Source organism: Papio anubis, chromosome 16, assembly GCF_008728515.1.
Source record: "Papio anubis isolate 15944 chromosome 16, Panubis1.0, whole genome shotgun sequence".
In the NCBI taxonomy this organism is placed as follows: Eukaryota; Metazoa; Chordata; class Mammalia; order Primates; family Cercopithecidae; genus Papio; species Papio anubis.
In genome coordinates this window covers 57533039-57555764 of record NC_044991.1, presented here as the reverse complement: position 1 = coordinate 57555764, position 22726 = coordinate 57533039, and the positions used below count along the sequence as shown (strand labels likewise).

Genomic DNA, 22726 nt, shown 5'->3' with positions numbered 1-22726 from the left:
CAGCTTTCTTCATACCACTTATCACCACTTGACTTTTTAAAATCACTACCTCTGTTTTTATCTGTCTGTTGTCTGTTTCTCTCTCTAGAATGTCAATTCCATGAAGCCAGGGACTTGGTGTTGCTCACTACCTTGTTTCTGTGTTTAGCACAATGCATGGTGCACAGTGAGTGCTCATAAATGTGTGTTCAATGAATTGTTGAAAAAGGGGAAACAGCAAGGGTCAGAGCACAGCGCCCAATCGCATGCCCCTTCCCCAGCTTCCTCGGGGAGAGCCAGCCAGCAGGGAGTGGGAATGCATCTCTCCCTTGTACAAAGAGTTTGCAGGTCCATTGGCCAAGCTGTGCTTTCGATTTTCAGATCTCCTCCATCTGCCAAATGGGGCTGGACTGGCCAGTCTCCAAGGGTTCTCCCAGCTCTGATGCTCTGGGATCCCACGTGCAAATGTTCATTTCTTTGACAGGGCTGCTCTCTTTCCCAAGGGCAGGAGAGCTGTTCTGGCATGACACCAGTATCCTGTTGTAAAGGTGAACAGTGTGTTCTTAGGGCTCAGTGCCTGCGGGCAGAAAGCCGGCTCCCATCCACCATTGCCTCTCCATTCAGCACACATGCTGGCCTCTCACCACGCCCCCCACCCCCGTCCCTGGCTCCTTCCCTGGCTCCTTCCCTTGCCCTCTCACTCAGTCTTTCAGAAGGTCCAACTGGACAGCTCCCAGGGTCTCTGGAAGATGGGTGCTCCCCTGGAGAGGTGATGACCTTGGCTCGGGCCAGGCTCCAGCCACTTCCTCCTTCATCTCTTCTCCCCTCTTCCATCTTGACTGTTCACTCCCATCCCTTCCTCACCCTGGAGTGTTTCAAAGGGAGCAAGTTCCATTATCAAATCCTGGAGCGGGTGCTTGTAGGCGGTAGTAGTACTGGTTATAGCTGTGTTTCGCAAAGTGTGGTTCTTCTGAGAGCTCATTAAAAATGCGAATTTCCAGGTGCCACCCCAGACCTCCTGAACCGGAAACTCTTAATGATGCCCAGACATCTGTGGTTAACAACCCCCCTGGCTGAGTCAGATGCCTGCTCAAGTGTGAGAGCCCTTGATGCAGAGATGGCAGCAGAGACTGAAAACCAGAGAGACCCCCTTCCTTCTTTCCCTGCGTCATTAGCCCACCCCCTCCCTGCAGCACACAAGCATGCGCCAACAGCTCCCATCTAAAAACTAACTCCACAGCCTCTCTGGCTGCTTCTCCAATTTCTCTGATCTCTTCAACACAAAACTTCTACAGGTTGTCTCATTTTCTCACCTCCATACCCACCCTCACTTAAAAGAAAACATAACGTTAATAATATAATGATGTTACATTTCACACACACAAAAAAGCATAGAGGCCAGGTGCAGTGGCTCACACCTGTAATCCCAGTACTTTGGGAGGCTAAGGAGGGTGGATCATTTGAGCCCAGGAGTTTGAGACCAGCCTGCGCAACATGGCGAAACTCCATCTCTACTAAAAATACAAAAATTAGCCAGGCATAGTGGCACAAGCCTGTGGTCTTAGCTACCCAGGAGACTGAGGCAGGAGGATTGCTGGAACCTGGGAGGCGGAGGTTGCGGTGAGCTGAGATGACACCACTGCACTCCAGCCTGGGTAACAGAGTGAGATCGTGTCTCAAAAAAAAAAAAAAAAAAAAAAGTATAGAGAATAAATATAACCCATAGTGTTCATTCTCCTGTATACCTCCAGTCACGTCTCTCCATCCTGGGAGGCCCCTTTGCCTTCTGGGGTCTCACTGTTGCCCAGGCTGGAGTGCAGTGATGTGATCATGGCTCACTGCAGCCTCAAACTCCTGGTTTCAAGCAATCCTCCCACCTCCCAAATAGCTGGCACTATGGGTGAGCACCACGACGCCCAGTTCCCCCTTCGCTCTTTAATTCGCCTTGTCATAGATAGCTGTCCTTGTCACTGCACTCAAGGAACACTTTTGTGTCCTCATCTTGCTTGACATCTCAGGAGTGATCACCTGGATGGCCACTCCCTGTTGCTGGATGACTTCTCCCCAATCCTGGCTTCCTCCTAGCCCCTAATCACCCACTCTCTGACTCTTCCTTTACACACTCCTACATGGCAGGGCTCCCATGGCCCAGTCCTGGGTCCTTGTCTCTATGTACATTCACTCCCAAGGTCAGGGGTTCTTAATGAAGAACCACAGGCTCCATGAACTTGAGCGAGAAAAAAAAATCACATTTTTTTGTCCACTAATCTGCAATTAAAATTTGGCATTTCCTTCAGTTATGAGCTTAGGTCACAAACCACAGCTGTACTAGCAGGTCCTGAGAGTCATTACCAATAGAAATCCCAAATATTTTCATATCACAACACATTCTTACAGTATCTTAAAACACTGTTTTTACTCACTGTGACTTTGGAATTATGGACATCACACCCACCACTGGATAATGCTATGCCTGATCACAGATTTTATTTTTCATATTTTGCTTATGATTTTCATATTACTGAGTGTTCCTATGCTTTGATTTTATCCATTTCTGAGAAAGGATCATTAAACTTCACCAGGACCAGATGCCAAGGGGCCTGAGGCTCCAAATGCATCAGGGCCCTGCCCGAGGTGCTGAGATCAGTCTTTGGAGTTCCACATATCCCTGGTTGATGGGGCCATCACCATCTCCCACCCAGACTTCTCCCCTGCATGTCCCCAACTCACCATCTCTGCATGGTTTCCAATGAGCATCTCGAGCCCAGTGTGAAACTCTTCGATCCTCAGCTCCACTGCCCCTGTCTCTGCAACTCCCACCCCATTCTTCCAAGTCTTTCCCATCTCAGGAAATGGCCCCACCCAGTTCTGAAGCCCCAGACCCAGACCTCAATCTTAACTTCTCTTTTTCTTAGTGGCCACACTCAACCCCCCAGTAAGTACTGCCCACTGTGATCCCAGTGTGGATTTCAAATCTGTTTACTCTCCTTATTCTGGGCCAGGCTTCCCTCCTCCCCGTGAGTCTGCCTTTTTGTGCCTTCCTACCTCTAACCCCTCTGTCAGCTCCCAGGAGATTCTAATGTGTGGCTGGCTGGGCCCACCAGCATGGATAAGGACAAACACAACTACACCAAGTTTGGTCTTAGGCTTTTTCAGACATCATTGACCTCCTAGAACCTAAATTATAAAACAGACATCCAGGTACTGAGCACCTGCTCCAAGTGGTCAAACAGCAAATTCATGACTGAGGTGAGACTTTCCCAGGCATCTTCCCCAACCTTCTTATTTGCCTGAACATGGACAAACTGAGGCCCAAAAGTCTTGCCCAAGGTCACCATCTGGCAGGCTAGGCTCTAAGACTCCTTGCCTGAGGGTTGCAGAGCTGAGCTGGTGATTCAGGGCAGCTCAGTGTCCTCTCGAGTGATTGGAGATCCCCAAGCACCTCACTGGTCCCCAACTTGTCCTGCAGTTGCGAGTGGCTGGGCAGAGCAAAGGCTACCCACAGCTGAAGCCCATTACCCAATTTGCCACACCCGCCCACCAGCACAGGCCCTGGGATGGATAATCTGGGCCAGATGGGCTCAGTTAGGCTGAGCTGGGCTCTGGAGGCTAACATTGGCCTGGGTGGTGGGAGCTGGGTCTGGCCCACGGCTCAGGCACCAGCTGGAAGGGCAGGGGACAGATCCCAATGGAGGAACTGACCCAACATGGGATTTACTGCTCTCTATGCCCTGCACCAACTCCAGGATTAGACCTGCCCCTTCTCCATCACTCTCAGGCTGCCGAATTCTCAGGCCTATGATGGCTAAAAAGGCCCGACCTCTTATCACCCTTCCAGCCGGCAAAGAGGCTGAACTTCGGTCCCTGGTCTACTGCCCCCTCCCCTTGGCCCTGGGTTTGAGTTCTGGCTCTGCCATACTCTCATTGTGAGCCCTTGGAGAGTACCATGTTTCTCTGAGCCCCACTTTACAGATCTGTGTCACGGGTCAGCACACTCTGCTCCTTGCTGGGGAGAGGGCTTTTCAAAAGGGTCTTGAAGGAAAGGAAAGCAATTTTCACAGGCAGGGGCTGGAGGAGGAGGGGTGATCCAGACAGATAACAGGTGCAGATCCATGGCCTCCGTGGTCAAGGAGATCTGCTCAAGCCTGCGTCTCTCCTGCATTATTTATATAAAATGGACATCAATTGGCGAATGCAGAAATTGCAGTCCACCCATGCGATGGACTCCATTGAGCAATAAAAAGGAAAGAAACATTGATGTGTGCAAACACACAGATGAACCTCAGATGGATCATGAGTGAAAAATATGCAACTCCAATGGTTCCACACTGTAGGAGTCTATTTGTATGACTCTCTAAAAATGTCAGAATCTGTGATTGCCAGGACCTGGGTCCGGGGGTGGGGATTGATTGTTAAAGGACATAGGGGAGCTTTTTTGGGATATTGGCAATGTTCTATGTCATGATTGTGCTGGTGGTTACATAACTGTATACATCTGTCAAAACTCATGGAACTGTGTGTGAAAAGGGTAGATTTTGCTGTAGGTGTGTCATATCTCAATAAAAACAACGCCCCCAACACAAGGTTCTGTAAAATGCCCCAGATATACATATGTAACAGTAAATAGGTTTCCTCCAGTGAACCCCCTCACCCTCTCTGAGTTTCATTCGTGCACTCATTCAGGAATTATTTCTTTTTTTTTTCTTTTTTTTTTTTGAGATGGAGTCTTGCTCTGCTGCCCAGGCTGGAGTGCAGTGGCCGGACCTCAGCTCACTGCAAGCTCCGTCTCCCGGGTTTACACCATTCTCCTGCCTCAGCCTCCTGGATAGCTGGGACTACAGGCACCCGCCACCTCACCCGGCTAGTTTTTTTGTATTTTTTAGTAGAGACGGGGTTTCACCGTGTTAGCCAGGATGGTCTCGATCTCCTGACTTCGTGATCTGCCCGTCTGGGCCTCCCGAAGTGCTGGGATTACAGGCTTGAGCCACCGCACCTGGCCAGGAATTATTTCTTGAGCACCTACTATGTGCTCATCCTGTATCAGGTACTAGATAATCAGAAATGAGCAAAATTGGTAAAGTTTCTGATTCCAGGGCACTTCGACTAAATATATCAGTTGCACTGAAACCTCGATGAATGCTATGAAGAAAATATGTGGGGATGTAGGCAAGTTTAGCCAGGATGATGGGGAAAGCCGCACCAGAGAGGGCCATCTGGGCTGAGAGGCTGAGAAAAAGCCAGGTCTGGGAGAGTCAGGAGGGAGGGAATTCCAGACAGAGGAAAAGGCCAAGTGCAAAGGCCTTGAGGTGGGAGGGTGTCTTGTATCTGAGGATCAAAATGAAGATGAGTAACAATGGTATGCCCTGCATCTATCTCTCTCCCATGGAAAATGGTGCATGACGTTCCTGCTCGGGAAAAGCATTTTATCAACTGCAGATAAAAACGAACGCAGAGAGAGGAGCGCTTTGTATGGATGGACCTGCGTGTGAATCACAGCTCTTAGCTTACTGGCTGTGTGATCTCAAGCTGAGGGCTCTACCTGTCTGAGCCTTTTCTCTAAAAGAAGATAATCATAGCTCCTTCCCCTGGGTTGTAGGGAACATTCCTGAGATGACTCTGGTTGTAGTTACATAATGAACGCATGACAAATTCTGGTATGTCTGGGCCATAGCTTACTATATGTCAGGCCTCTGAGCTGAAGCCTGCACGGATACATCCAGATGGCCTGAAGCAACTGAAAAACTACAAAAGAAGTGAAAATAGCTGGTTCCTGCCTTAACTGATGACATTACCTTGTGACATTCCTTCTCCTGAACAATAAGTCTCCGGAGCTCCCCACTGAGCACCTTGTGACCCCCGCCCCTGCCCGCCAGAGAATAATCCCCTTTAACTGTAATTTTCCACTACCTACCCAAATCCTATAAAACTGCCCCACCCCTATTTCCCTTTGCTGACTCCTTTTTTGGACTCAGTCCGCCTGCATCCAGGTGATTAAAAAGCTTTATTGCTCACACAAAGCCTGTTTGATGGTCTCTTCACATGGACGGGCGTGACATTTGGTGCTGAAGACCCCGGACAGGAGGACTCCTTTGGGAGACCCGTCCCCTGTCCTCGCCTTCACTCTGTGAGGAGATCCACCTACGACCTTGGGTCCTCAGACCAACCAGCCCAAGGAACATCTCACCAATTTCAAATAGGGTAAGCAGTCTTTTCACTCTCTTCTCCATCCTCTCTCACTACCCTTCAATCTTCCTTTTCTTCCAATTCCAGTTCTTTTTCCTCTCTAGTAGAGACAAAGGAGACACATTTTATCCATGGACCCAAAACTCTGGCGCCGGTCACGGACTCGGGAAGATGGTCTTCCCTTGGTGTCTGATCACCGCGGGGACTCCTGTCTTGGTCATTCACTCACATTTCCTTGGTGGCAAGTCAATTTCAGGGACACTTGCTTTGGATGCTCATCCACATTACAGCCCAGGGCTGCTCACCACCCCCTTCTCCATATCTCTACCTTTCTCTTTAAACTTACCTCTTCACTGTGGGCAACCTTCCACCCTGCATTCCCCCTTCTTCTCCCTTAGCCTGTACTCTCAAGAACTTAAAACCTTCAACTCACACCTGACCTAAAACCTAAATGCCTTATTTTATTCTGCAATACCACTAGTCCCCAATACAAACTCGACAATGGTTCTAAGTGGCCAGAAAATGGCACTTTTGATTTCTCCATCTTACGAGACCTGGATGATTTTTGTCAAAAAATGAGCAAATGGTCTGAGGCGCCTGATGTCCAGGCATTCTTTTACACATTGGTCTCTCCTTAGTCTCTGCTCCCAATGTGACTCGTCCCAACTCTTTCTTTTTTCTCTCCTGTCTTCAGTTGCCACCCCAAGCTCCTAGTCCTTTGAATCCTCCTTTTCTACAGACTCATCTGACCTCTCTCCTCCTCCCCCAGGCTGCTCCTCGCCAGGCCGAACCAGGTCCCAATTCTTTCTCAGCCTCCGCTCCCCCACCCTATAATCCTTCTCTCACCTCCCCTCCTCACACCTGGTCTGGCTTATAGTTTTGTTCAGCGACTAGCCCTCCCCCACCTGCCCAACAATTTCCTCTTAGAGAGGTGGCTGGAGCTGAAGACATAGTCAAGGTTAATGCTCCCTTTTCTTTATCCGACCTCTCCCAAATCAGTTAGCGTTTAGGCCCTTTTTCATCAAATATAAAAACCCAGCCCAGTTCATGGCCCGCTTAGCTACCCGGAGACGCTTCACAACCCTAGACCAAGAGGGACCAGAAGGCCTCCTTATCCTTAATATGCATTTTATTACCCAATCCACTCCCAACATTAGAAAAAGCTCCAAAATTAGATTTTGGCCCTCAAACCCCACAACAGGACTTAATTAACCTCAGCTTCAAGGTGTACAATAATAGAGAAGAGGCAGCCAAGTGACAACATATTTCTGAGTTGCAATTACTTGCCTCTGCTGTAAGAGAAACCCCAGCCACATCTCCAGCACACAAGAACTTCAAAACACCTAAGCTGCAGTGGTCAGGTGTTCCTCCAGGACCTCCTCCCGCGGGATCTTGCTTCAAGTGCTGGAAATCTGGCCACTGGGCTAAGGAATGCCCACAGCCTGGGATTCCTCCTAAGCTGTGTCCCATCTGTGCGGGACCCCACTGGAAATCGAACTGTCCAACTTGCCCGACAGCCACACCCAGAGCCCCTGGAACTCTGGCCCAAGGCTCTCTGACTGACTCCTTCCCAGATCTTCTCGGCTTAGCAGCTGAAGACTGACGCTGCCTGATCACCTCAGAAGCCTCCTGGATCATCACAGATGCTTTAAGTAACTCTTACAGTGGAGGGTAAGTCCGTCCCCTTCTTAATCAATATGGAGGCTACCCACTCCACATTACCTTCTTTTCAAGGGCCTGTTTCCCTTGCCTCCATAACTGTTGTGGGTATTGACAGCCAGGCTGCTAGACTCCTTAAAACTCCCCAACTTTGGTGCCAACTGGGACAACATTCTTTTATGCACTCCGTTTTAATTATCCCCACCTGCCCAGTTCCCTTATTAGGTTGAGACATTTTAACCTGGACAAGTCTTACAGGCTGGTCCAAGATCTTCGCCTTATCAACCAAATTGTCTTGCCTATCCACCCCGTGGTGCCAAACCCATATACTCTCCTGTCCTCAATACCTCCCTCCACAACCCATTATTCTGTTCTGGATCTCAAAGATGCTTTCTTTACTATTCTTTTGCATCCTTCATCCCAGCCTCTCTTTGGTTTCACTTGGACTGACCCTGACACCCATCAGCCTCAGCAATTTACCTGGACTGTACTGCTGCAAGGGTTCAGGGACAGCCCCTGTTACTTTAGTCAAGCCCTTTCTCATGACTTACTTTTTTTCCATCATTCCCACCTGTTCTTCCACTGAAACTTTCACCTGTCAATCTTTTCCCCACACAAGGCAAATGGTTCTTGGACCGAGGAAAATTCCTCCTTCCAGCCTCACCGGCTCAATCCATTCTATTGTCCTTTCATAACCTCTTCCATGTGGGTTACAAGCCAACAGCCTGCCTCTTAAAACCTCTCATTTCCTTTAAGACATTTACCCTGTATTTCACTCTATCCTTGGCTACCTTCCCCTTGCTCTTCAGACTCTCCTCCCAGGCCCTCTTCTTGTTTGCTTATACCCAACCCTGTAAATAACAGTGAATGGTTGTTCATAGATACTCAACACTTTCTCATACACCATGAAAACTGAACCTCCACCTCTAGGCAGTTACCCCATCAGTCCCCATTACAACCTCTGACGGCTGCCACCCTAGCTGGATCCCTAGGAGTCTGGGTACAAGACATCTTTTAGTACTCCTTCTCATCTTTTCACTTTGCATTTCCAGTTTTGCCTTGCACAAGGTCTCTTCTTCCTCTGCGGCTCCTCTACCTACATGTGTCTACCTGCTAATTGGACAGGCACATGCACACTAGTTTTCCTTACTCCCAAAATTCAATTGGCAAATGGGACCAAACAGCTTCCTGTTCCCCTCATGACACCAACACGTCACTACTATTTTGTTTTGTTTTTCTTATTATTAATATAAAAAGGCAGGAATAGGCCTCAACTTACTCACTGCCATCAACCTCATTGTTTTTAGCAGCTACATAGTGTCACGCATGTCCATGTGAAGAGACCACCAAACAGTTTTATGTGAACAATAAAGCTTTTAATCACCTGGGTGTAGGCAGACTGAGTCTGAAAAAGGAGTCAGCAAAGGGAAATAGGGGTGGGGCAAAAGGAGGACTCTGCATATTTCTAAATGAAGAATGCTTTTTTTTACCTAAATCAATCCGGCCTGGTATATGACAACATAAAAAAACCCAAGGATAGAGCCCAAAAACTGGCCAATCAAGCAAATAATTACACTGAACCCCCTTGGACACTCTCTAACTGGATGTCCTAGGTCCCCTCAATTCTTAGTCCTTTAATACCTATTTTTCTCCTTCTCTTATTTGAACCTTGTGTCTTCCATTTAGTTTTTCAATTCATACAAAACTGCATCCAGGTCATCACCAATCATTCTATATGACAAACGCTCCTTCTAACAACCCCACAATATCACCATTTACCCCAAAATCTTTCTTCAGTTTAATTTCTCCCACTCTAGGTTCCGATGCTGCCCCTAATCCCTCTCGAAGCAGCCCTGAGAAACATCGCCCATTATCTCTCCATACCACCCCCCCAAATTTTTGCCACCCCAACACTTCACCACTATTTTGTTTTGTTTTTCTTATTAATATAAGAAGACAGGAATGTCAGGCCTCTGAACCCAAGCCTACATCCACTTATACATCCAGATGGCCTGAGGCAACTGAAGAAGTTTCACTTCTTCACAAAAGAAGTGAAAATGGCCGGTTCCTGCCTTAACTGATGACATTACCTTGTGACCTTCCTTCTCCTGCACAATGAGTCTCAGAAGCTCCCCTACCAAGCACCTTGTAACCCCTGCCCCTGCCCGCCAGAGAACAACCTCCTTTAACTGTGATTTTCCACTACCTACCCAAATCCTATAAAACTGCCCCACCCCTATTTCCCTTTGCTGACTCCCTTTTCAGACTCAGTCTGCCTGCACCCAGGTGATTAAAAGCTTTATTGTTCACACAAAGCCTGTTTGGTGGTCTCTTCACATGGACGTGCGTGACACTATGTAGCTGTTAAAAACAATGAGGTTGATGGCTGGGCACGGTGGCTCACACCTGTAAGCCCAGGACTTTGGGAGGCTAAGGTGGGTGGATTGCTTAAGCTCAGGATTTAGAGACCAGCCTGGGTAACATGGCGAAAACTTGTGTCTACTAAAAACAGAACAAAATTAGCTGAATGTGGTGGTGTGTGCCTGTAGCCCCAGCTCCTTGGGGGGCTGAGGCAGGAGGATGGCTTGACTGCAGGAGGTGGCTGCAGTGGCTCTGATCGTGACACTGCGCTCCAGCCTGGGTGACGGAGGGAAACCCTATCTTAAAACAAAACAAACAAACAAACAAACAAACAAAAAAGAATGAGGTTGAGCTGCATCAGGTGCTGGTCTGAAAAGATGTCCCCGTCATGCTTGTGAGTTAAAAAAAAACCAAGAGGCAGAACACTACCTACAATGTGGATCCATTTGTGTGCAAGAATGATCCAAATGGTGTATTTTTATATAAAAACCGAGAAGACCAAACTATTAACAGTAGCGATTTGCTTCCGGGGAGGGGGTGACAATGGGGTGATGCGGATGGCATTTTCTTTTTATATTACCTATATTGAAATTGTTTGGATTTTTAAAGTAGAATGAGAGTGTATACAGGCATAATTAATAGAATATTTAACAACTAGTATATATAGGAGTCCTTAACTGATGTCCTGGACTCCCGGGGATCTGTGAATAGAATTCAAGGAACCTGTAAACTTGCATTTTAAAAAAGGACATTCTTTTCCCACTAATCTCTAACTGAAATTAGTTTTTCCTGTGGTGGTGAGTATATGCCACAGGCTATTACGGTGGTGATAGCAGGGCCTGCGGCATTGTCACTAGTAGAAACCGCAGATACTCTAATGTCTCATTGCAGTGATTATGGACATCTACAACATACTGTGTATACTCATCTCAGCCTCAAAGTGATGGAAGGTACTTGACCCACCACTCTGTCTTGTTATTTTGTGCATTAATACAGAAGTAATACAGGACTATATCAGAAACCTGTTTTCTGTTATGTTGACATTTGCATCTCAAGGCAATTTGTTTCCTTTATAAATCTATGCATTTAATTTTACATTTCAAAAAACATTTTTTTTCTGAGAGAGGGTCTAGAGCTTCTCCGGATGCCAAAGGACCCCAAAGCACAGGAAAGGTTAAGACCCCTGAAGACGCATCCCACACAAGGTTCCTCACTGGTATCCCCAGTAGGCTACCAACTCCGAGAGTGCAAGGACTTTGCCTGCCTTCTGGGGCCTGGAAGAGTGTCTGGATATTTGTAGGCACTGCTGTTGACCCCAATTATAGATGGGCAAATGGAGGTTCAGGCTCAGAGTCACTTCCCTGAGGTCACCCATCAAGTTGGCAGATGCTAGATTCATCCCCAGGTCTACTGATTTGGAAGGCTGGGAGGTCAGGTCTGGTGGGTGTAGGAGGGTCAGGGCGGGGCTGAGTGCGTGAAAGTGGTGCTTTCCTCACCCAGGGTACGACCCAGGCTTTGGCCCTGCAGCCAGCGCACCCGGAGGACAAGGTGAACCCTGCTGCTGGCTTCTGCCTGTTGATCCAGTTCCTGGGTCTCTGCCCAGACTTGTTGTGGAACCAGACCCAAAGCATGAGGGCTTCTGTGAATCGGGGTGTGCGTTAAGTAAACTACATCCTTCTAGTTGTTCAGACTCAGCCTCTCAGAGCTACTCTGCTTTCCTTTGTTTCTCTCACATCCTGCATCCAATCTGTTGTCTCTACCCTTGGGTGCATGCAGAATCTGACCATTTCTGCCCAGCCTTGCCACTTCCACCAATTATCTCTAGTGGGGATCACAGCTTCCTTGATACTCTCGGCATCTGTCCTCGCTCCCTGGGCCCCCAGGCTATGCTCCACATGTAGCCAGTGAGGTCCTGGTCAACCTCTCAGATTATGACTCCCTCTGCTCTAAACCCTGCCGTGGCTCCCATGTGGCTAAGAGAGGACCAGGACTCCTTGCAGATTCCTTTAGTAGAGAATAAAATTCTTTGCTTTGGAAACAGGCAAAACAACCCCCAATGAACAGAGTCCAAACCAGGCTGCACTGGGATGGTGTGGGAATTGGGATGAAGCCTGTTCTAGGTCCTAGGCTGAACCAAGGCCCCATGGCTGAGGTGGTGCAGGGTGTGGAGATTTGAGCCTGGCCTGACCGTAAATGGAAAAGGGCTTTAGCAGGGATGCCCCAGGGGTAGGAGCCAAGGCAGGGAGACATCTGGGGAGCAAAGACTTAGTGAGGGGGAGACCTAAATGATGCCCTCAGGGACCACTCAGCTCCCATCCCCTCCATTTCACAGATGGGGAAACTGAGGTCCCAATCAGGAAAGTAAAGTGCCGGAGGCTGTACACAGAAGCTAATGGCCAGATCTGGTCCAGATGTATGAAAATCTGGGGGGGGTCAGAGCTTTCATAGCTTTATGTGTGTGTTTCAACTTAAATGTAAATCTTTGTAATTTTATTTTTCAAATGTGTGATATAAACACATTGTTCAAAATTCCAAGGAACAAAAAGGAGTGAAGTGAAAAACAAATTTTTCTGTCCCTGCCTCAACCCACAGTTCCCTCCCTACAGGCCACTGAGGGAGGTACCTGGGTTTCCTTCAGAGAAATGCTCTGCATACATCTGCAGTAACTATGCTTCCATCCCACCACCTGCCCTTCAGGCTACAAAAACCTCAGCTTGCTGTTCCACACCTGGCTTCCTTTTGCTTAACATAATTCATAGCGTGTTCCATATTCATCCAGGTAGACTAGCTTCAGCATTGTAAGCTGCTTGCAATTCCATCTATGGGCCTCCATTGTATCCTCATCTAGTCCCTTCTAGCTGGACCTGTAGGATGTTTCCAGGCTTTAACCATCACAAACAGGGCTGCTACAAATATCCTTGTACACCTGTCACTTAACACTCCCACAAGCCTATGTGGGGAATAAATCCTTCGAAGTAGAATTGCTGAGTGAAATCACATGTTTTTTTGGTCCTTTGTTTTTTGAGACAGAGTCTTGCTCTATCACCCAGGCTGGAGTGCAATGGTGTGATTATGGCTCAATGCAGCCTCAAACCCCCAGGCTCAAGCGATCCCCCCACCTTAGCCTCTCAAGTAGCTGGGACTATAGGCGTGTGCCACCAGGCCCAGCTAATTTTTCAGTATTTTTTGTAGAGACCAGGGTCTCGCTTTGTTGACTCAGGCTGGTCTCGAACTCCTGAGCTTGAGTGATCCTCCCACCTCACCTCAGCCACCTCCATGCCTAGAATAGAGCCAGGCACATAAGAGGTCCTGGATAAAATATTTGTTGAAAGAACAGATGGGTCAGTTTTGTGTAAGGGGCACCAGATTTCCATCGAATAGTTGTTTGGCATCTAGAAGCAAGTTTGGAGCCTTGAGCCCAGGCCCAGCCACTGCTGGAGCCTGTGAGAGACAAAGGCAGTGGAGACGACAGAGGCCAGAGAACAGAGAGCTAACTGGTGCCAGGGCAGAAAGAAAGGGGAAGAAACACCAGCACAGAGATGGGAGGGGCAGGCAGGAGGGTTCCCAGGGGGAATGGAGGGAAGGAGTCAGCTTGGGGTATCTGTAGGAGGAATGTTCTAGAAATGAGCAAGACATACTCTTGGTGCTCATTTACTTCCTCTAACCAACTCGTTCAGATGTGCCGAGACCTGTGCATGGTGCTGGGGAGACAGCAGCTACCAGAACAGGTCAGGCTCCGCACTGCTGCCAGAGTCTCCCAAGGAAGATATGTAAAGGGTTACTGTGTCCCAGGCATGGCCCCAAAGCCCTACAAATACAGCTCATTTAGTCCTTGGTTCTCCCATTGTCACCATTTTACAGGTGAGGAAAGGAAGGCACTGAGAAGATGAGCATCTTGCCTAAGTGGCAAAGATTGGATTTAAATACAGGCCTCTGGTCTCCAAAGACCACACCCTTAGCCATTCAGTGGGTTGCTTGTGGCAGCTAGCCTTCAGAATGACCCCAGGGATCCTGGTGCTCATGCCCTTGTGTAGTCCCCTCTCTCAAGAAGTCAGGACTAACTGGCATGACTAATTAGATATTGTAGAAACGTTAGTGTGACTTCCTTGGCTAAACCATTGCATTGTGTCTTCTGTCTTGCCCTCTCTTGGACCCCATGCTCTAGGGGAAGTAGGCCACCATGGCCTGAGGACCCTTAAGCAGCCCTGGGGAGGAACCCATCTGGAGGGGAACTGAGGCCTTCTACCCATGGCCAGCAGCTCACCAGACACAGGAGGCTGAGCCCCAGCCCCGGTCAAGCCTTCAGATGAGTACAGCCCTAGCTGATATCTGAGTGCAGCCACATGAAAAAAAACTACCTTGTTAAGTTGCTTCAGAATTCCTGACCCTCAGAAACTGAAAGATAATAAATGTTTATTATTATTTTAAGCTGCTAAATGTTTTAGGGTAATTTGCTATGCTGCAATAGATAACTAATATACTGCTTTTCCAGAGCTTATAGAGGTTTAACCCTCTTGCTTCTCTTCTCTGCCATCCCCAGTCCTCAGTTTCTTCATTTTGACAATGGGCTGACTTGTGATTTGTGAGGGGTGGCCCTCGTCCTGTGCCTTGCTTCTGTCCCCCAGGCCTGCACCAGGCCCTCACCCTGTGGCTCATTGCAGACTGAGATGGTTTGTCTTGTCCTCTCTGAGTAGCTGGGCCCAAGCCTTCCTTGTTGTTTTCCTCTCTGCAAGATATTCTATTGCTTTTCTTCTGGGTTAGGCTCTGGGCAAGCAGAGCCAGTGGACAGGGAGCCAGGGGTAGAGAGAGTCGGGGACCAACGGGCTCTCATGGAGGGATGAGCTTCTCAACCCTGGCTCAACCCTCAATTCTTTGACACAGGCCCAGCATCTCCAAACATCCAGTGTGGTCTGGGCCTGGAGCACTGCACTGAGAGTCAGCAAGCTTGCTCAATAGCTTTGCCATTTCTTTTCTCTGCCAGTGATGAGCTTCTCTGAACCTCAGTGGCCTCATTGTTTCCTCCTTGCAGAGGGCCTGGAAGGAATAGGGAAATGGCCACAGGGATCTGTGCTCTGCAGGAGCTGGGCTGGGATTCTTGTCTGTCTTGTTCATGAGGCCTAGCACAGTGACTAGCACACAGTAGCGCTTCCCATATTTGTGCAATATTTGGGACTTCCCTGGCTCCTGAGCCTCACCTCTGATGGGGTGGTAGGTCCAGTGTCCATCCCAGGCAAAAGGCCACAAGGAGAAGATGAGGAGTGTAGGGGAAGGGGCTACAGAGGGAGGGGGAGCAGGGCCTGCCTCTGCCATCTGGACTTGGGAGGGGCTGCCAGGGTCCCTGCCTCCTCAGGCTCAGCTATGCCTTTGGTGGTCGTCTATATTTCAACCTTGATCTTGGGAGGTGTTTGCGATTGCTCACCTCCCTGACACTTGAATGTCACAGAATGGAATGGTGTGCCCATTTTGCTTGGCAACATGCCTATTGAACAGTTATTATGTGCTCAGCACTGTTCTAACCACTAGGTATATTAAGTCCTTGTAGCCACCCTCCAAGGTAGGACCTGTTATCAACCCATTTTACAGATGAGGCACAGAGAGGTTAAACAACTTATGATGCCACAAGGTTTATGAGTCAATGTTTATAAGACACATATAAAGTGCCTGGCCCAGGGAAAGTCCCATATGTGAATTCGCCACAGCAAAGCACTCACCCCAGAAGACAGAAGAAACAATAGTAGCATCTCCTGGTTCTCTGCACGCTGGAGCGGTGCCAGGCACATCCCCCGACCAGCCTTTTGAGCCTCACAGCAAACCCAGGCAATGTGTGTATCACCTCCATTTTATAGATTGAAAAACTGAAGCTCAGGTCTTTCTCATATTTGCACAGCTAAAAATCTCACAGATGTAAAGTTGAGGGAACAAAAGCAAACTACAGTAAGATATGGATGGTATGACAGGATTCCTTCCACTGTGAATCCTGGAGTCTTTAGGTTTACCGAGCACTTACTTTCTGCCAGGACGTGTATGGAGCCCCACATGTGCGTTGCCTCATTTAATCACCTCAGTAACCTGCAAAGTGGCTTCTGTTATTGTTCTCACTTCACAGATAAGGAAACCAAGACACAGAGTGGAAAAGCAATGGTCTGAGAAGGCACAGCCAGTAAGCAGTGGAGCTGGGATTCAAACTGAGTCAACTGGGACTCAGGACCTACACTGGCCTTCTGTGGGATTTACCCCCAGGCCCTGGGCCAAGAATGGGGCGTGCAATTGTGGGGATACCCAGACTGAGCTTCTGGAGCCCCTTAGCTTTTCAGAATGGCCACAGCTGCCTGAGGCCCTGCCTGAATCATCCCTGGCAGAAAAGCCCTAGGGAAGCTCTCCTTGGCCTAAGGGCTCCTGGGGGAAGAAAAATCTAGCAGCTATGGGTCTCCCCTTTGGGGACCAGGGTCCTCTATATTTTCCAGGTACCAACTACTGCCCAGGGACCCGCCCACCATGGACATAGCTTATTTACTGGACAGGAAACCATCCTAAGTGCTGAGATAACAGGTTCTGGCCTCAGATGACTGAATCTGACTTCACCCTTCTTGGCTGTATGGTCTTGGGCAAGTCACCTAATCTCTTGGTGCCTCAGTTTCCTCATCTGTTAGTGGACAAGCAATCTTACTTTACTGAGTCATGGTGAGAATTAAATGCAGTAACATAAAGCACCTAAGACAGTATGTGGCATATAGTAAATGCTCACTAAATAAGTACTTACTCATTACGTCATAACTGCTTTTTCATCCTCCACTCACTCCGGGAGGCACGAGTATCTTGAGTTCCACTTTAGAGAGGAGCCAGCTGCCATGTGTGGCTTCCCTGGGCTGCCATAGCTTGGAGTGGTACCCCTGGGACGTGACCTCCTGACCTCAACTTGGTCCTCCCCAGACCCCACAGCCATCTCTCAGGGTTCATTCCAGATATTTCAGAGCTGGCTCTGAGGTTATGCAAACAAACTGTGGCCCGAGTCTGACTGGAGGTGTAGGCTTAGGGGGAAGACCTGGGGCCTGTTTTCTAACATTTCCTGCTCAAGGAGAAGGGGAAGAAGGTCTGTGTACATCCCAGCTTGGCTGAGCTCTAAGGCTGGGGAGGAGAGAACTAGAAACATGTGGTCCTGCCCTCTGTGGCCCTGTCCTCTGTGGCTCTGTCTTCTGTGGGCTGGCTGGCCAAGCCAGTTGAACAAATAAACGCATCCCTCTGGGGGAAGTCGCCGGGGGGGCTGCTGCTGCTGGTGCCTGCCCTGCACCCCCACCTCATCCCGGGCATGAGCCAGCTGGTCATCCCCAGGCCGAGGGTATCTGTGCCAGCTGTTTCTAGGCCCCCTTCTTGGAAAAATAACCCCATTACTCTAAGAAGCAGATGCTGTTCCCCCCACCCCATCCCCCAGTCCCAAACTGCTTAGAAAGGAGCCAGCGTTGAGGTTAGGAAATCAAACCCCAAGATATTTTGTTCGGCACCGAGACTCATTTCTTGTTTGGATAACTGAAGGCTGAAAATGCCAAGAATTTGTGGGCAGCCTGGGAAGGCTGGGGCAACTGGAACCCTGGCTCCAAAACCAGGTCAGTTTGGGAGGGTCTCAGGCTGGGCAAGGACCCCGCCCTGGGTTTCTCCTTGGTGCTCTCTTGACCCACACCCAGCTAGGCAGAGCCTCACAACTGCCAGGCCAAGGGGCCGAGTTATTCTGAGGTTTGACGTCAGAGACCTGGAGCAAACAGCAGAGGCTGGGACAGTGCCAGGTTGGGAGGCCCCTGCCCAGCCCCTGACCCCTCTCTGCTTGGTTTTGGGTGCAGAGGAGGAAGAGAAAGAGGCCCTGGCTGAGCTGCCAGCTGCAGGGTGGGCATCGGTCTTCTGGAAGATGTGCCCTGGGTCTTCAGTGTGCCCTGGGTCTACCCAGGGAGGTAGAGGTGGGAGGGATGGCCTCGGGGTGAGAAAAGGAGGAGCTGAGAAAGAGACAGGGAAGGATGCAGGGAGACACTTGATAGCCAACCAAGAGAGAGAATCAGAGACAGAGACACCCACAGAGTTAGCAACAGTGAGTCAGGGCCACCGCGAGCACCCCAAGAGAGATCCACAGAGGCAGAGAGACGCAGAAATAGAGAGACAGGCTGACCACGGTGGCTCGCGTCTGCCGTCCCAGCTACTTGGAAGACTGAGGCGGGAGGATCGCTTGAGCTCAGGAGTTCAAGGCTGCAGTGAGCTGTGATTGCACCATTGCACCCCAGTGATTGAGAGAGCCAGACCTTGTCTTTAAGAGAGAGAGAGAGAGAGAGAGAGAGAGAGAGAAAGAGACAGAGACAGACAAAGATAAACAGAGATAGATAGAGAGAAGGCTACCATGGACTCCAGGCCAGCAGCTATTGGCTGCTCCCTAAAGGCGAGAAAGTAGTTCTCACCCTTGGTTTCCAGGTGGAGTCAGCCCTGTCCCTGGGAGCTCAGAGACTGGGGAAGATGTGCTGCCCTCAGGTGGTGGGGGTGGGCCAGGGAGCCTGGGGCTTGTGTCTGGCCCTGGTTTTCCTCATTCTCCTCATCTGTAGAATGGATCACTCTGTGAGGACATGAGGAGAAGGCAGAGGATGGCACTTCTTGGCTGGGACACCTGGAGCAACTGGGGAAATGGCAGTCACACACGGGAGCCCTTATTGAGCACCTGCTGTGTGCAGAGGCTTTCCCTGCTCTGCTTCTCTTGACGTCACATAGAAGGTCAGGAGTAGGTGCTGTCATTCTCCTCCCAGCCTCCGGATGAGGCACTGAGAGGGAAGGGCCAGCATTGGGTCCTAGAGCGAGGACGCGGCGGACAGAGGAGGTCATGTGACTAGCCACTGAGCTGCCCAGCCCAGCTAGAGATGCCTGCACTGCAGCTGGCTCTGTCCCCCAACCTCCTCAATATTCCTGCCTGCAGCTTTTCATCCAGATGCAGAGGGTGGAGCAGAGCCCAGAGCTGATGTGCAGCCCCAGGAGCTGACTCCAGATGGGAGTCACTGGGGCAGGGGCTTTCCAGGAGGGAGGAGGAGGAGAGGGAGGGAGGCAGAAGGAGGAGGAGAGAAGGGAGAAGAAAGGGAAGGGGAGTGCAGGGGAGGAGGAGAGTGTGAAAGAGGAGAGAGAGAGAAGGGGCAAGGCTGGGGCTCTCCCCTTGCCCGATGAGCACTGGCAGTAGGACACAGCAAGCTGTATGCTAGGAAAAGAGAGTGGGTATCTGGAGACTTGGAAACTCTGCAGTAGAAGGGTGCACCAAGAGCACCCCATCCTCTCGAGATCTTGCTTCCCTTGCCTCCAAAAGAACCTGCAGTTTGGAGTGAGAATCCAGATTGACTTTCACTGCTACTTGACTCTGGCAAGTCACTTTCCCTCTCTGGCCTGTTTCCTCACCTGTACACTGGGGAAACAGGAGGGGAGTTGGGGGCACAGGCTGAGCAAATGTTGGCCTCTGGGATTCGCAACAGGGAGGATCTCCCCTGTGTCTGTCTAGATGAATAGAATCTTGCTGAGAGCTTGTTCATCCCTTACAGCAATGGTGATGATGGTGATGATGATGATGATGGTGCCATTAGATGAGAGTATTTCAAAACTCTTTTTTAACTTTTCTGGGATGTTAGAGAAAAAGCCAAAAAAAAAAAAAGGGCTTTGAGTTTCAGAAGATCTGAGATATGCCTGGACCAAGAGAAGAACCAGAGGAAGGTCACAGCCACAGCTACAGAAGGTAGCAAACACCCCCCACTGGGGCCCAGGAGTGTCAGAGGGGAGAGAGAGAAATTATTGTTTACATGAACCAAGGGTCACGTGTCTCAACTGGAGTGAAGAAGGACCTAAGAATTGCAGGACCCATGTCTCTACTTCCAGGGACAACCCCCGATGGAAATAGCCAACATGTGTTGAGTGTTTACACTTGACACCAGGCCAAGGACTTCCTGGAATCATCTTGTTAAATCCTCAGAGGTAGGTAGTATTTTCACCTTGTTTTGTAGGTGAGGAAACCAAGGCTCAGAGAGATGAAGCAACTCCAGGTCACACAGCAAGGGGCAGAAATGAGACTGGAATCCCAGCAGCTGGGTTCCAGAGTCAGGGCTCTCACCGTTCGGGCCCTGCTGCTGCCCAAGGAGGGGATAGACCCAGGCAATGTGGTGACCTGGTGTATCTAGGCTGATGGGTCTGACGTTGTGGCAGGCTCCACAGGCATTGGGCGACCTGGCAGTGACTTGATTGCCAAGGGGATGAAGGAGTGCTCAACCCAAGGGGCTCCTGCCCCAGGAGATGGCACCGCAAACACCAGAGACGGTGCAGGACTGAGGAGTCCTTGAGAACACCAGCGTGGACAGTTGACATTCCCAGATCCAAGGACACGTGCAACCCTTGTACTGACTTGACCAAGATCGAGCTTCTCCCACTCATTGGTGCAGGGGCTTAAAATAGGGATTATGCTGAATTGAAGAAAAGCCCATCACACTGCTCAGGTGAGCTCCCCTGTGTCTTTGTGAAACACAAAGCCAGGCAGCAGGCTGGGAGTGCTTTGTGGGCAGTCTAACTTATTTTCCCAGCCATCCCTGGCATACTGTCACTTTCACCTGTATGTCAAATGACATACTGACATTTTCACCATTTTGCAGACAGGGAGACTGAAACCTGCTCATCCATAGCCATGTGGTAGGGAAGTACCTGCAGCCAGGTCAGCTGAACTCCCATATCAGTGATCTTAGGCCCCACGGCACTCTATGGTGACCTGACTGACCCCAGCTCAGGATTTTCAGGCTAGGTGAATGGATGCCTGGAGAGGATATACCATCTCAGGCTGAAGCGTCGGACCAGGTGACCTTCTGATCCTGCAAGCCATCAGTTCAAGCCATCAGCTCTCAGCCAATGTTTCCCAAGCATCCGACACCCAGGGGATTCAAAGATGGATGAGAGTGAGAGGTGAGATTTGGGGTAGGAGGCCCAGTGGGAGGTGATGACATTGTCCATGGGAAAGGTGACAAGGCCTGAGCCAGAAAGATGGACCATGAGAGAAGCCTAGGCTGTAGGATGGGCTGGGCCAGCTGCCTGGGGAATAGGTGGGAGCCACAGGATGCCCCCAGGGCACAGACACCCTGTGGCTGGGTGGTGTCATACCCTAAACAGAGAGAAGCAGGCACGAGGAGGGTGTTTGGAGAAGAGTAGGGAGTTATCTCAGATAGCTTTGGAGTTGAGACACCCATGGACCCTCAGATGGGATGTTGCGGGAGGTCAAGGTCATGGGTTTTGGGCTCAGGATCCCATCAATGCCAATTTTGTGTCATCATGGAGCAGGATGGAGACCTGGGACCTGAGAGGTTGGAAGAACATTTATGCATTCATGCATGCACCCATGCTACAGACATTTATTGAGTACCTACTACATGTTAGGCACTATTCTAGGCCCTGGGAACCCAAGAGTGAGCAAAAGAGAAATGGCGCCTGCTCTCTGGGAGCCCACAGACCAAAAGAAATGTTTTTAAGAATATTAGGTAGGGATAAGTGCTAAGAAAAAAACCCACAAACTGGCAGAAGAGATAAAGGGTGAAAGAAGGAGGGTGGCTATTTTATACGGGGTGGGCAGGAAGGGCCTCTGAGGAGGTGACATTGGAGAGGATAGGAGGCTGGGGTAAGCCCAGTAGGGGTCTGGGAGAGGGAACTCCAGGGAGTAAGGGTTCTTGCTTTTATTCGGATGCATGGTAGCCCTGGGAGGAGGGAGAGGATGTAACTTAGGTTTTGATGGGGATTCTTTGGTCTGCTGCAAGGAGAATAGGGGGTGGGGGCCGAATGTTAGCAGGGAGCCAGGGTGGCAACCATGACAATCATCCTGCCGGGAGCCAGAGGTGGTTGTCAAGCTTGTCTGCTGTTTAATACCTTCTAAAACTCCAGGAATTGGTTTGCATCCTTCATTCCCCAGTCACTGCCCAGACTGTCTCCTGGGTCCCTCTCCCTTTCCTTGGTAGCTCTCACTTAGGGACTCTCAAGAGTCCCAAATCAGACCTCCCAGGATGTCTCTTGTGCCCTCATGCCCTGCCAGGGCCAAGCCTGCCTTGCACACCTCTGTAGTTGGTGCTTTGCCGAGGGTACACAATAGGTGCTCGCACTGTTTGCTGAAAGATGAAAGCGTGACAGGGCATTCTACAGCAGTCCTGGTCTTGGGCCAAAACCACAGTGGCGTCCTCAGCTCCTTGCTTCCTTGCACTCCACATCCAATTTACCAGCAGAGCTGATGGGCTCTACCTCCAGAACCCACCAGAATCGGACTGGCCACACCCCCTCCCAGTCCCGTTCTGCTCCAGGCCTCCGGTACCTCGCACCTGGTGGCTGCAGCGGCCATCTCTTTGGGCTTCTTGCTTCTACCCTGCCTCCTACAGTCTATGCTGTTCAAATCAAATCACCGGTGTCTCTTGCAGTGGCTCCCACAACACTCAGAACAAAAGCTGAAGTCCTTCCAGCGGCCCCCACAGCTGCATGGCCTGCCCTTCTCTCACCTCCCAGACCTCCCCACACCCTTGCTCCC

At 49.9% G+C, this 22726-nt stretch overlaps 1 protein-coding gene across 1 annotated transcript in view; it reads right to left on the bottom strand.

The window, feature by feature from the left end:
• ANGPT4 (angiopoietin 4) overlaps positions 1-22726 on the bottom strand; it is a 45326-nt gene that overhangs the window by 21131 nt on the left and 1469 nt on the right. The gene's annotated exons all lie outside the window — the stretch shown is intronic.